Raw genomic sequence first — 13441 nt, 5'->3', positions numbered from 1 at the left:
GGTGAGTGTCCCGTGAGGCAGACCAGAGTCGGAAGGGCCCGCCCACGCCCGGGGCTCACAGCCCCGCTCAAGCTCAGTTACTAGAAGTGACCCAACCATCCCGAAAATAGGAAAAAGGACACGAGGGACAAGCCAGACTCTTAGGAAGGGAGAAAATGTGTGTTGTGAAACCAGCCCGGCTCGGGAAGACTGTCACGTCGCGTTGAGCTTCTCCTCCCCAGAAGCAGCCCCGCAAATAACCCTCTTGCGCCCGGGGAAGGCTGTGCGGCACAGTCCCTGACCTTCTGGAAGGGCCCAGCGAGAAAACGGATGTTGCTGCGAGTGCCAGAGGCGCACAGATGAGGCGTTTTGTTTAAATGCTTACCTCCGGCTCAAGGCATAGGAGGCGTTCTGGTACTTTCGGCTGGTATACTTCCTTCTGGAACGTCACGAGGGAGCTGCCTTCCATCTGAGGCAGGAGATCCGAGTGGTTCTGTGAGCATCTCCCGGGAGCTGCCCTGGGGAACCCAGCGGCTCCCTCCGCCCCTCCCCCCGGGCCGTCTGGGCTCCGTATCTGGAATGTAAAAGGTACGTTCTCGTGGACTCTTCTGGTCTGGTTTGTCTGCGCTTTAAGAGATGCTTAACTCCTAGCGAGTACCGGCTACTTAGGAAAGCTCGCTCTCCTGAAACTTTCCCCTCTTCTTCTTTCCAAATGGCCCCTTTTTAATGTCTTACAGACAGACGTTAGTTTGAGTCAGCGGTGATCCGCAGTCTTAATTTTGACAGCAGCAGAATGACCAAGAGCTATGTCATAGTCACATGGAGCACAGACTTGGGAGTTTATGAATGCTTGCCCTTAAAAATCACTAAAAATACCTCTTCACACTATGCCTCCACACGCAGTGGATGCCAGGGTGGTAAAATCACATCGTTATCTGCTTTTTTGGTCCTAAGGGTGGATGGTAATAATTTTGGGGTGGATGACAGACTACAATGTGTGTCTGAACACTTACGTGAAACTCACTTATATTATGGGCTGTATATCCGATCTTCTGTGACTATAGCCGATACTTTGCTGTGCTCTTTCTGGGGAATTCTCTTTGAACTTGGTAATGGGGACTTTTGATTGTAAAACAAGACAGGCGTTTAGAAAACATTGATGTTCGTCATGAACCAGGGTCAATGCCGGCACCAACTGCATCCGCACCTGTATCCAGAAAGAGGAAATATCTAACACCGTTTGGCCTTCCGAGACCGTTGCAGACTTGTTTCACAGCTTGGCTCTGTTATTCAGTATGATTTTTGTATGGCATTTTCCCTCCAAAACCTTATCATAAATGTAAGCTCTTACATATATGACGTACACACACACATACTGTATTATGTAGGTTACATGTATGCATATTACATTACACTACGTATGTTACAGTAACGCTGTATTAAAATAACCTCGTCATCAGAGCCTAGAATTAAGGTTAAATTGTCTCTTCCTGGACCACATTCAGAGAAGTCTGAGGAGGACCCCAGGTGGCCTGGATTTTACTCTCCTGCTAATTACTCAGGTGGAAAAAGACTGGTCTGTGCTGTTGTCCTTATAAGCGATTTCTGTAGACCCAGGCACCTGCAGTCAGAGTACGGGAAGGTTCCAGTATGCTAAGAAACCACACCTAAATAAATACCAGCCTTCACAACTGGGACCTAGGAAAAGTGCTTTTATCGTGGAAAGCCGAAATCCGCTTTAAGAAAATAAGATTTTTAAGAGCGAAGTTGTCTCCCCATCTTGTTGTGTGTTGTAGTAAATGGAACCATCTTTTCAAGGAACTCTTCTGCTCAGTAGGAATATTGTCACACTGATTTGCAGAAGGCCACCTGTAGCTGGAGCCACAGTTTTCACTGGAAAAGAAAGCCGATGACGGTCCCTCCTTTTTTACTTCTCTTCCTGGCTTGGCCCTGAGTCAGGCTGGCATATCGGACTCCACTCTGGGTCCAGGGGTACCACCCGGAGAGGGGAGGGAGTGTGGCTGGAGACCCCTGTAGGGAGGATGTCCAAGCCCGCCTACGTTTGCCGCATGGAGCAGGGGTGGGGCACAGAAAGGGACCGGGCGTGGTCATGCCAGTTCCCAGCCATCCTAGCCTTCTTTCCACACCCCTACCCATGAGCGGTTTCCGTGAGCTCTCAGCTGTGGGTCACCTGCTGCAGGGGATGGAATTTGTCACCCTGACCCCGTCACCAGCCAACACAGACTCAAGCCCTTGGTTCTTTCGTCACATTAACTTGAAAACTCTTTGAACACGTGGCACTGACATAAACACACTGGTTCATTTTTCTTTACGTTGCCCCAAAATGGTACTGGGGGGGGTCCTCAAATGATCTCGCCAGCACTGAAAATGGGGACACACAGGTGCCGTGGCACCACTCACTGATACATTGTGGTCGAGTCCCATCTTCTTTTGACCTTTTGAGGGTTGTTCCTGTGGTTTGGGATATTTCAGGAGAGGACTGAATCGAATGGGTTCTTTTGTTCCTCAGAACGCCTGGATTCCTGGTGTGGTGTCAGGACCGCTTCTCTTAAGAAAGCACCTCCCTCTTAAACAAAAGCACCAGGGACCGTGGACCCTGCTGTTGGCTGTGACGCGCGTCAAGCTTAGAACAAGGAAGGATTGCGTCCTCACTCTGTCGCCCTGCAGACCTGCACCTTGGCCACTGTAGGTGAGGTTCACGGAGCGCGTGTGGGCGTAGTCGGTATGTCCACAAAGATGTTTCTGTTCCCCCACTTTGGGTTTTCGTCCCGAGACTGCTCATTACGCCATTCCATAAATCCTCCATTATAGGTAGTAAAACCTAATTTTAGATTTCCTGCCTGTGCCAGTGTCCTGCCTGATTGCTACGAGCTGGCGAGAGGCGGGACCTGGGAAGTGGACTGTTCAAACCCGGCCTCAAAGGCTTTTCCTTGAGTTTTTGGCCTCTGGTCCATCATTCCCTGATGGCTTTTATCTTAAGTTTCAAAAGCTTCTGGAGATCAACTCTGCAGCTTACTTGGTTCGTTTTGTTTCGTTTTGACACAAGGGATCCGAGAAGGGGCTCCAAGGAAGGAGTGGGGCATCAGGGGGTTAAAGAGAGTGATGAGGCCAGTGGAGCCCCGGCCATGTTTGCCAAGAACGGGAGGCTCCGTGCCCTCCCAGGGGTCCGAGACTTGGCCCCTTCCTCATGTTGGAAGCTTCCTGGGAAAGTGCATACAGGTTCCGAATGTCTGGTAGAACCAGTGCTTTCTTCCCACCCTCCCCGTCCAGTGGGCCAACACCTTCCACCAGGGATGCCAAATGGTTCAGCGGGGCTGGGGTGGGAGGCATTGGGATGTGACTTCCTCATGGCCTCTCTCACGGTCCCAGCTCCATGATGCTCCCTTCTCAACCCTCAGGCTTGGAAAGGTGCATTGAGAAGCTCAGTGGGTGTAACAAGGTTTCAAGGATATTTTGGGTTTGAGGCAGCCATACTTTGTTACCTACAAAGTTGAAACCCACGAGCTGTTCGTCTACCCTGGAAGCTTGGCAGGCAGCAGAGTGCCCTGGAGAGAGGCTGGCGACAGTGGGGGTGACCAGATGTGTGTTTTTAGTGGGCGGGTGTGAGCTGAAATCTATATGAACAGTGTTAGAATGTTTGAACCTTACAAGAGGTATTATGTCCCGGCATTTTTGAACTTGAGAAGGTGGTATCCATAATACTTTGTCTGTTATGGAAATATTAGAACATACAGACAAAAATATTTAAATCTTTCCACACTCAGACATTATGGCTACTGACAATGATGCATTTAATTCCAGAATTCTTTTATACATATTCTTTTCCCCAAAGTGGATCATATCACATACACAGTTTATATAACGTGTTTTTATTTTACTGAGGAACACATTGTAAATATCTGTCCATGTCGGTAAACATGTTTCATGAGATATCTTATTTCTGCCACATTATTTTAAGCCTGTTTAGGATTCCATTGTATGGTCCTATCATGATGGATTTAATTAGTCCTCTCTGTTGAGTATTTAGGCTGTTTTCTGTTTTCTTTATTAGAATCCAAAAGTTCTGCGTCTTGGCTGCAGAATACGGATGCCCGGGTCCCATCACAGAGGAATGAAATCAGGCTCCCCTGGGAGTGAGGCGTAGGGGTCGGGACTCATGCTGCACAGTTTGCCAAAGTCTAGAATATGTTCTTGAAAGTGGAATTGTGTGGGGCTGGGTGGCTCAGTCTGTTGAGCATCCGGCTTCGACTCAGGTCATGATCTCACCGTTCGTGAGTTTGAGCCCCATGTTGGGCTTTGCACTGCTAGCCTGGAGCCTGCTTTGGATTCTCTGTCTTCCTTTCTGTCTGCCTCTCTCCCACACTCGCTCTCTATGTCTCTCAAAAATAAATAATCATTAAAAAAATTAAGAAAAGAAGAAAGGGGAATAATGTGATCCGGGTATGTATCTTCATCTATCTTTTGATATATGCGGGCGGCTTATAATTCAGAACTTTTTTCTTTATAAACTGTTTTAGAGTTTAAGCCTTAAGGCTTCTGAAAGGCGAGGGATGACGAGAATTTGCACGTGGACTTGGGGAAGAGGTCTTACTACACCACATAAGCACACCAGGCTCATTGGCTTTTGCTTAGTTCTTTGGTGTTGTTGCATGACCTAAATAAACAGATGAGCACATTCCTAAGATAATGAAGAAGAATGTATTTGGTGCCTCTTTCTCCCCATGGAGCTTTGGTCGGACCACGGGGCAGGTGCCACAGCCCTGGCCACCAGCAAGTGGCAGTGAGTGCTGCAGGACCCCAGGCCTGTGCCTCTCGGGGCTCCTAACCTGTCCGTAGAAATCTCCCGCAAGCCCCTCCGGTGTTGAGTGTATTCACTCTGAAGGTCCTTTATGTATGTCATCACCTTTCTACTTTAATTGCTATTTTTTTTTTCTCGAAGGAATACATATGCATAAAGTTAAATGGTACTTCTGGGCTTATAACGTAAAATGCTAGTTCTCTGCCCTCGACCATTCCTTAGCTGTTCTTGGCTGTTCTTTGTCATTCACCTCCATATTTCTAAGTTCTGGGCTCGTGGCACTCCTTCTCGAGTTTTCAGTTTGGACAGGATCGGTTTTCTGTTAAAGAAGATGGGGGTCGGGTTCACACCCCTCCCTCCCTTCTCCATTCCGCTGTCCTCACAGTGTAGTGAGGCAAAAATGTCCGCTAAGTTCATGTCCACGTCTAGCGTTATTGTAATGATATAAACGTTAGAGGGGAGCCAGAGGATGTGCTGCGGTTACATTTTGTCTTTTCCCAGACTTACTAACTGGGATTTGCATGCTGCCTTCGTTTTTCTATGTGCTTACACATCAGACTGCCCTCCACTCCCCTGGAGGGCTGGCGTGTCCTCTCCGGGTGGGACGGCGTGTTCAGTGATCGCTTGGGGCTGTGGAAGGGAGGGAGGGGGAAGACCCTTGGGAGCCTTGTGCCGTCAGGCTCCGGATGAACTGGTTGCTTCCCGGCACTCTGTTGTCCTGCGTCTTGGCTCCTTATAAAGTCCGGGAAGGTAAGGAATTCGAAATATATGGCAACCAGCAAACAAAGAGAAGCTGGTGACCGAACCGAAGGGTCTTGGCTTAGATCTTCACTTAGAATAGATCATCACTGGGGACGCCCGGGTGGCTCAGTCGGTTGAGCCTCCAGCTTCGGCTCAGGTCACAGTCTCGCAGTTTGTGGGTTCGAGCCCCGCGTCGGGTTCTGCGCTGACAGCTCTGAGCCTGGAGCCTGCTTCAGATTCTGTGTCTCCCTCTCTCTCTGCCTTTCCCCTGCCCATGCTCTGTCTCTCTCTCTCTCAAAAATAAGTAAACATTAAAAAATTGTAAACAAAAGCGTAGATCATCACAGGGAGGGCCAGCTTTGGATCCCAGATGCACCTCCCATTGTGTAGTATCCCACGACATCTTTTTGCCCTCATTTAGGGCTCTTAGAACTTAAGAGTCCATGCTTCTTATCTGTAAGCATAGCGGGTATTTGCCTCTTTCCTTTTTGATAGTTTGTCTTCTTACCTAATAACTGGCCTTGAGTAAACATTGGCTTCCTTCGTAGCAGGGAGGTTCCCCAGACAGTGCCCACCCGCCCCTCCAGACACGGGGCCCCAGTCACCCAGATCGGACTCTTACTCCCCACGAGGCGGTTGGACCTGGAGAGGAACTCTGGATGACGCCCTGCAGAAATGCAGCAGTGGCCAAGGTGGGAGATCAGATACTGGCTGGGCCTACGGGAGCCAGAGTACATTCCTGGCTCGATAATCCCCTTGGAAATGAAAAAAAGGTTCCCTCAAGTTTTTATATTTCCAGCTTTCATCTGCTTCTTACTCACAGGTGCTTCATTCCTTGGCTTGAGCAAATACCTTCAGGGAAAAGGAACCAGATGTCTCTTGGAAAAAAAAAAAAGAATTACTTAGCTTGAGGAGACCTTCGTTCAACTACATCGTACATAAAAGCCCAATAAATAAGTGCCCCCGCCCCCGCAAATAGAGGGCACTTCTTTTGGCGGAAGCCCGTGCACTCTGGCCCTGCCCTACCCCACCTCCCCACTGTCCCCAGACCCCCTCTGGCATTGGGGACCAGCGTGAAAACCGCTAGCTGCTCTATTCTGTTCATTTCTTGCATGAGAAAATAGACACCTGTAAAAGTCAGTTGTCCGATATGGCAGGACAGGTGACTGGCAAAGGGGGGCCCTCGCCCAGCATCTCGTTCCAACCTGAGTCACGCTGGGGTCAACCGTGTTTGAACACACGTGGTGACAGCCAGAGGGAATCGCCATCACGTGACCCCGAACGCCCACAGCACGGCTTTCACGTCTGTGGCCAACCTTACTGAAACATGGAAAGGTGATTGCACGGTGGTCTGTCATCAGGTTGTATTTTATACTCGATTATGCTTTGAAAATATCACACTGAATTCCTTTGCAACAGTTTTCGGGTTTTGGGTAGGAGAATTTTTTTTTTTTTTTTTTTGGCCACAAAGGTAGACATGCCTGTGAAATTTCCTCCTGATTGTTTTCATTTATTTAATTATTTACTATTTATATGTCTACGTAGCTACTGATTTTTTTTTTTTTTGCCAGCTCAATATAGAGTCTTTTCAAATTTTTTTAAAAAGTTTATTTAGTTTTGAGAGAGACAGAATGTGAATGAGTGAGGGGCAGAGAGAGAGGGAGACACAGAATCCAAAGCAGGCTCCAGGCTCCTAGCTGTCAGCGCGGAGCCCGACGCGGGGCTCGAACTCACGAACTGCGAGATCATGACCTGAGCCGAAGTCGGATGCTCAACTGATTGAGCCACCCAGGCGCCCCAGGATTGTTTTTTTTTTTTTTTTCTTTCAAGGGTGGTTCATTCATCGTCATTGTATCCATACATTATTATCGACTAAAGTCCATAGTTTACATTAGGGTTTACTCTGTGTTGCATGTTCTGTGGGTTTGGACCAATGGGTAATACCATGTATCCACCATGACTGTTCCTACTGAACAGTTTCACAGCCCTGAAAATCCCCTGTGTTACACCTCTTCATCCCCCCCCTTCCTATCCCTGAACCCACAGCAGACACTGAGCCTGTCACTGTCTCTGTGGTTTTGCCTTTTCCAGAATGCCCTAGAGCTGGGATCAGACAGTACGGAGCCTTTTCACGCTGGCTTCTTTCCCTTAGTGATAGGAATTTCGGTTTCCTCCATATCTTTCTGGGGTTTGATAGCTTATTTCTTTTACTGCCAAATAATTTCCATAGTGTGGATAGAATAGACTGCAGCTTATCCGTCCGTTCACCTATTGAAGGGCCTCTTTGTTGCTTCCAGTTGTCTTTAGCAGTTATTTTTGTGATATTTTTCAAAGCCGGAGCAAAGTTTCTGAGGGAGGGATACGACCTCTAGATGAAATGCTATGCTATTGTAATAAAACTGAGATTCTAATTAAGGATCATGGGTACGCATCCATGCAAAGGGAGCTGGCTATTTTTGATAAAATAAATGTTCCCGATTTCATAGGGTCTGTATCATTTTAGGTCTTTGCTCGGGTGGCCGCTAAAATCAGTAATGCAGCTTCTCTAAATATTATATCCCCAAATCACTCTTCATGGAGAGGCATTCACTCCACTCAGTGTGTGTGTTTTTTAAAATGTTTATTTATTTTTGAGAGAGAGTGCCAGCAGGGTAGGGGCAGAGACAGAGAATCCGAAGCAGGCTCCACACGGCCAGTGCAGAGCCTGGTGTGGGGCTGGAACACATGAACTGTGAGATCATGACCTGAGCCGAAGCTGGACGCTTTACCCAATGCGAGACTCAGACTCACAAACTGTGAGATCACGACCTGGGCTGAAGTCAGATGCTCAACCGACTGAGCCACCCAGGTGCCCTGAGGTAGATGGTTATCTACACCAGATAATTAGAACCTAGTTTCTTCTTGGCATTCTTAATGCTCATATTATCTCTCCCTGCATAGACCCAGGGCAGGGAGCTCATCCCCTCATCCTTTTATGGTCCTTTCCACCTAAAAAAAAAAAATGTTTGTCAATAGGTGCTTCCTTAGACTGACCTCAGACCGTCTCCTTCATTGTGTATTGTACCTTCTAGAATAACACAATAAGGAGGCTGGTTTTGCTCGCGATTGGCGTAGTTAACCCCTGACACACTGCCTGGTTCCTAGAAATCTTTCAATGAATATTTATCAAGTAATTTCAAAACTGAACAAGTGAATGAATGAATACTTGACAGACTTTCGTATATTTCAGAGGAATATTTCCTTCAACGTCCTTTTGCAGACAAAACACAGCTAGTTTTTTTTTAACCTTATTTCACACACTATGTTTTTTTAGAGCTATCATATATTGATTTTATTTGTATGGACATATGTTTTTTTTCTATCAGTGTTCTTGGAGAGTCATGACCAGAATAGTCCCTAGGAAATCTGGGACCATTCTATTTTGTGATCTCAGCTCTGTGCCTCCTCTGACTATGTTAGCATCAGGACATCCCCATCACACTGCCCTTGAAAACCTTCATGTGTTTTCTTGGCCCCAAGAATGTCCTAGTGGTATTTTTAAATAAGTATATGCCAAATATTTTAATTAAGTGAACTTTCAATGATTTGGGTATGTGAATACCCATGCCTTTCAGGCCTAGTGGCGGGAAATGACAACTTTTCTTTTTATTTGAATATAGTCGACGCTTCATAATAATTAAAAATTTTTTTTAACCTTTATTCATTTTTTGATGGAGACAGAGCGTGAGTGAGGGAGGGGCAGAGAGAGAGAGGGAGACACAGAATCTGAAGCAGTCTCCAGGCTGTGAACTGACAGCACAGAGGCCGACGCGGGGCTCGAACCCCGTGAGATCATGACCTGAGCTGAAGTCGGATGCTTAACTGACTGAGCCACCCAGCTGCCCCGACCCCTCATAATAATTTAGAAGTAGAGCGAGTAAAGCTTCTAGCATGATTTGACTTTAGAGAGCCATACGTGAGATCGAAAATTGAGACGACAAAAAGAACAAATAAACAAAACCAACCAACGAGCAAATAAAAAGCATCAAACCTAAAATGATTTCTACACGTTGATGCAGTGTGGAACAAAGGACAAGGACTCACTGGTAGGGATGACATTCACGTAACCGTTACTCTGTGTCTGCCAGCATTCCGGGATTTCCACATGTGAACCAATTGAATCCATACAGCAGTCCACGGGAAGGCACGTTTTTGTGATTATGTTTTATTGTGGTAGAAAACACAGAAAATGGACCATCCTCATCAACTTTTCAGCGTCTGGCTTAGTAGTGTTAAGCGTATTCACGTTGTTGTAAAGCATGTCTCCAGAACTTCCTCATCTTGAAGATCTGAAGCTCTGTCCCCACTCAACAGCAGCTCCCCTCTCCTCCCTCCACGGCCCTTGGTCACCACCATTATATTTGTGGCTCCATGAATTTCACGGGTTTAGTTGCCCTCTTAATCAGTGGAGCCGCGCCATATTTGTTCTTCAGTGACTGGCTCATTTCGCTTAGCATCATGTCTTCCGTGTTGTAGCAGGAGACAAAATCTCTTTCCTTTTGAAGGCTGTGTACTATTCTACCATCTGCACAGACCACATTTTCTTTATTCATTCATGTGTTGATGGAACCTTGGCTAGCTTACATCTCTTGGCTGTTGTGAATAATGTTGCTCTGAATGTGGGATATGGGTGTACAAATATCTTTTTCAAGACTCTCTGTCAATTCTTTTGGGTATATACCCAGCAGTGGAATTGCTGGATAACATGGTAATTCTATGTTTAATTTTATGAGGAGCCTCTATACTGTTTTTTTTTTTTTTTCAATGTTTATTTATTTTTGGGACAGAGAGAGACAGAGCATGAACGGGGGAGGGGCAGAGAGAGAGGGAGACACAGAATCGGAAGCAGGCTCCAGGCTCCGAGCCATCAGCCCAGAGCCCGACGCGGGGCTCAAACTCACGGACCGCGAGATCGTGACTTGGCTGAAGTCGGATGCTTAACCGACTGCGCCACCCAGGCGCCCCTCCATACTGTTTTTTAATAACGGTTCTACCATTTTACTGTCCCACCAATCGTACACAAGGGTTCCAGTTTTTCTGCACCCTGGTCAACACATGCTTCTTCCTGTTTTTGCTTTTGTTTTGTTTTTTGTGTTTTGGGTGTTTTTTTTTTTTTTTTTGCCATCCTAATGGGCGTGAGGCGGTATTTCGTTGTGTTTTTCAATTGCGCTTTTCTGATAACTAGTGACATTGATAATCTTGTTCATATACATGTTGGTCACGTTGTGTGTGGAGCATTTCTCCCACATCCATTGTGTGGATAAGCAAGTTTAGGCGAAGAAAGGTCAGTCAGTTCGTTCAAAGTCATACAGCGTGTACATGATGGAACCAGAGTTTGAATCCGCAGCGTCTTGCTTTGTAACCCCTGCGTTCTGCCCCTTCCCGTGGGGGCACACGTTCGGTGTGGGAGAATGCTGTCCCTTCAAGTCATTTTATTCAAATCTTCTTCCTTATATGGACTCATGACTGAAGTCTGAGCAAGGGAAGTAGGAGAGATCCCTTCTTTCTATTCCTTCTTTCCCTCCCTCCTTCTCCTGTCTTTCCTTTCCCCCTTTCAACAAGTACGGACCGTGTACCTGTCCGGGTCAGCTGCCATATGCAGGTGCTTGGAGAATGGAAAGGTGACCGGGACAGAGTGTCCCCTGTTACCACCGAGGTTCCGGACACACGGGAGATTCATTGTGTGTCCATGTGATTTTTCTTCCAACCTTGGCCTGGAAGAAGACACAATATTTCTAATGACAGCAGACTGAACTAGAACTGCCTTGGATAAACTAGAATGTGGGATTGTCTTCGAGATGAGGCTGTAATAGGAGAGGCACAATAAATGCGAAAAATAAGGGAGGGTTGAAGGCGTTTTGGAACTTGAGAGATGACTTCTGTAGCGTGGCGATGGTGGAGTGATGAATCGAACAGAAGCCGTTTAGGCTGGGTTTCCCCAGCAAAGCATACCCTCTAGAACTGTCTATGGGATTTTGTTTGCAGACGCCAGGTCTGAAGTGCTTCCTGACTTGCCAGGGGGGCGGAGCTGGGATGAGGGCCATGGCTACCAGGAGGTCAGGACAGGAGTCCGGGGGCTTTTTGCCTGTCTGCACAGACCTTTGCCAGAGTAGGGGGTGGAAAAGGCACGGGATCAGGTGTGCATACGCAGTAACACCGAGTTGTTCTAGTATTACCGGGATTACCTGGATTTGGTCCAAAGGAAAGGAAAGTAGTAAAAAGGAGGTCAAAATTGGGACCACGCCATCTCTTAAAAAGGATGGGAAGGCTATAAAAGTCTTCCCAGGCTCTTAGTTATTTTCTCTCTGCTGCAAATGACATATAGCAGCAACAGAATGTTAAGTTACCACTAAAAGCAAAATTTCCCCCAGTGTGCTTTAAAGAGACGAGACATGTGGGCGTTTAGTGTTACTGATTCTTCCTGATGCCATTTTTTTTTAAACCAAATTTTCTATGACTCATAGAAACTCCCATCCTCTCTCTTGACTGTAAGACTCTGTGAATCCGTGTGCTCGGTCTGTGAGACATTCAAGCAAAGACCACCTGGATGGGAAGCACGGTGTAGGAAACCGTGTGTTTCGAAGGTGCCGAATCTTTGTTCTTGAGGGCAGGATACGCACATAGTTGGGGGTGGAGGATGCCCGGGATAAAGAGAACGTTTATTTCCCACCTAAACCATGAGGAGTGTGCTGGTGGGTCTTCCTAGTCTCTGCCAGAGCTGAATGAAGCCAGACTCTAAGGGCTTTTTTTTTTTTTTTTTTTTTTTTTTTTTTTTTACGGTGTTTCATCTTCTATGAAATGGATGGGGTGAGGCACCCTTTACCTTCCTTCATCTTCTTGGGGTTTTTTTTGTTTTTTTTGTTTTTACATTTTCTTCGTTTCCTTTCTTCTTCTTTTTTTTTTTTTTTCTTTGCCATGCTTCTCAATTCAGCTGCCTGTCCTACTTCCTGTGGGGAGGTTTATGGTGAATGGCTATCTTTGTATTGCACATCCCTGGATCCTTTATTTCTTACAAAGCCAGCTTATCAATGAAGCAAGTACTCACTTGGTCACAGCTGTTTCTTAAAGCTCCCCCTTTCTGCACGCAATCCTAGGAAACCTTGAAGATTTACAGCTTGGTGCCAGAAAACATTTTCAAGATGATTTTCACGTGTGCAGAGCTGGCTTGCTGTCTGTTAGTACTCCTTCTTCCCTTCCTCCTTGGGAACAGAACACCTGCATGTTCTCCAAGAACACAGACCACATTTCCCAGTTTCCTTTGCAGCCGAGTGCAGCTACGTGACTCTGATCTGGCAATAGAATATGAGCGGAAGGGCCATGTGCAACTTCCAGGAAGTATCCCTAAAGGGAAGCGTGGACTTCCGGGTAGAATCTTTAAAGGGTGTACACTCTCCTTTCCTTTGTCCTTCCTACCTGCTGGATTGTTGATGTGATGGCTGGAGTTGGAGCAGTCTTTTTGTGTCTGGCTTATTTCACTTAGCAGAACGTCTTTAAGGTCCACTGTGGTGTAGCATGTATCAGAATTTCATTCCTTTTTAGCCTGAATAACATGCCATTTCACGTCTGTACCTCATTTTGTTTATCCATTCATCTACTGGTGGACATTTGGGTTGTTTCCACCCTTCACCTGTTGTGAATAGTGAGCGTTGATGTATAGGTATCTGTTTGATTCTCTGCTTTCAGCTCTTTTGTGTAGAAGTGGGATCGCTGGATCATTTGGTGATGCCACTTTTTGAGGAGTTGCCACACACCCTTTTATGGTGCCTGTATCATTTTAACATTCCTACCAGTAATGCCTAAGTGTTCCGATTTTTTCACATTCTCGCCAACACTTGTTATTTTCTGTTACTTTGATAGTAGCCA

General features: G+C 46.5%; 1 protein-coding gene across 6 annotated transcripts in view; it reads left to right on the top strand.

The window, feature by feature from the left end:
• The window catches only part of ERG (ETS transcription factor ERG), a 268746-nt gene that overhangs the window by 14811 nt on the left and 240494 nt on the right, over positions 1–13441 (top strand). The window contains exons 1-2 of one of the 6 annotated variants that reach the window (XM_086675974.1): positions 368–567; positions 2510–2689. The exons of 2 other annotated variants lie outside the window; for them this stretch is intronic. The gene's annotated coding sequence lies outside the window, so the exon portion shown is untranslated. Of the gene's footprint in view, positions 1–367; positions 568–2509; positions 2690–13441 lie in introns of those variants that run through there. 3 more of the 6 variants (XM_086675975.1, XM_086675973.1, XM_086675969.1) reach the window with 3 other exon arrangements.

Source organism: Puma concolor, chromosome C2 (assembly GCF_028749965.1).
Source record: "Puma concolor isolate L17-30 chromosome C2, mPumCon1.1.hap2, whole genome shotgun sequence".
In the NCBI taxonomy this organism is placed as follows: Eukaryota; Metazoa; Chordata; class Mammalia; order Carnivora; family Felidae; genus Puma; species Puma concolor.
Note: the sequence above shows the minus strand (reverse complement) of the source record. Positions and strands in the feature narration are given on the sequence as shown.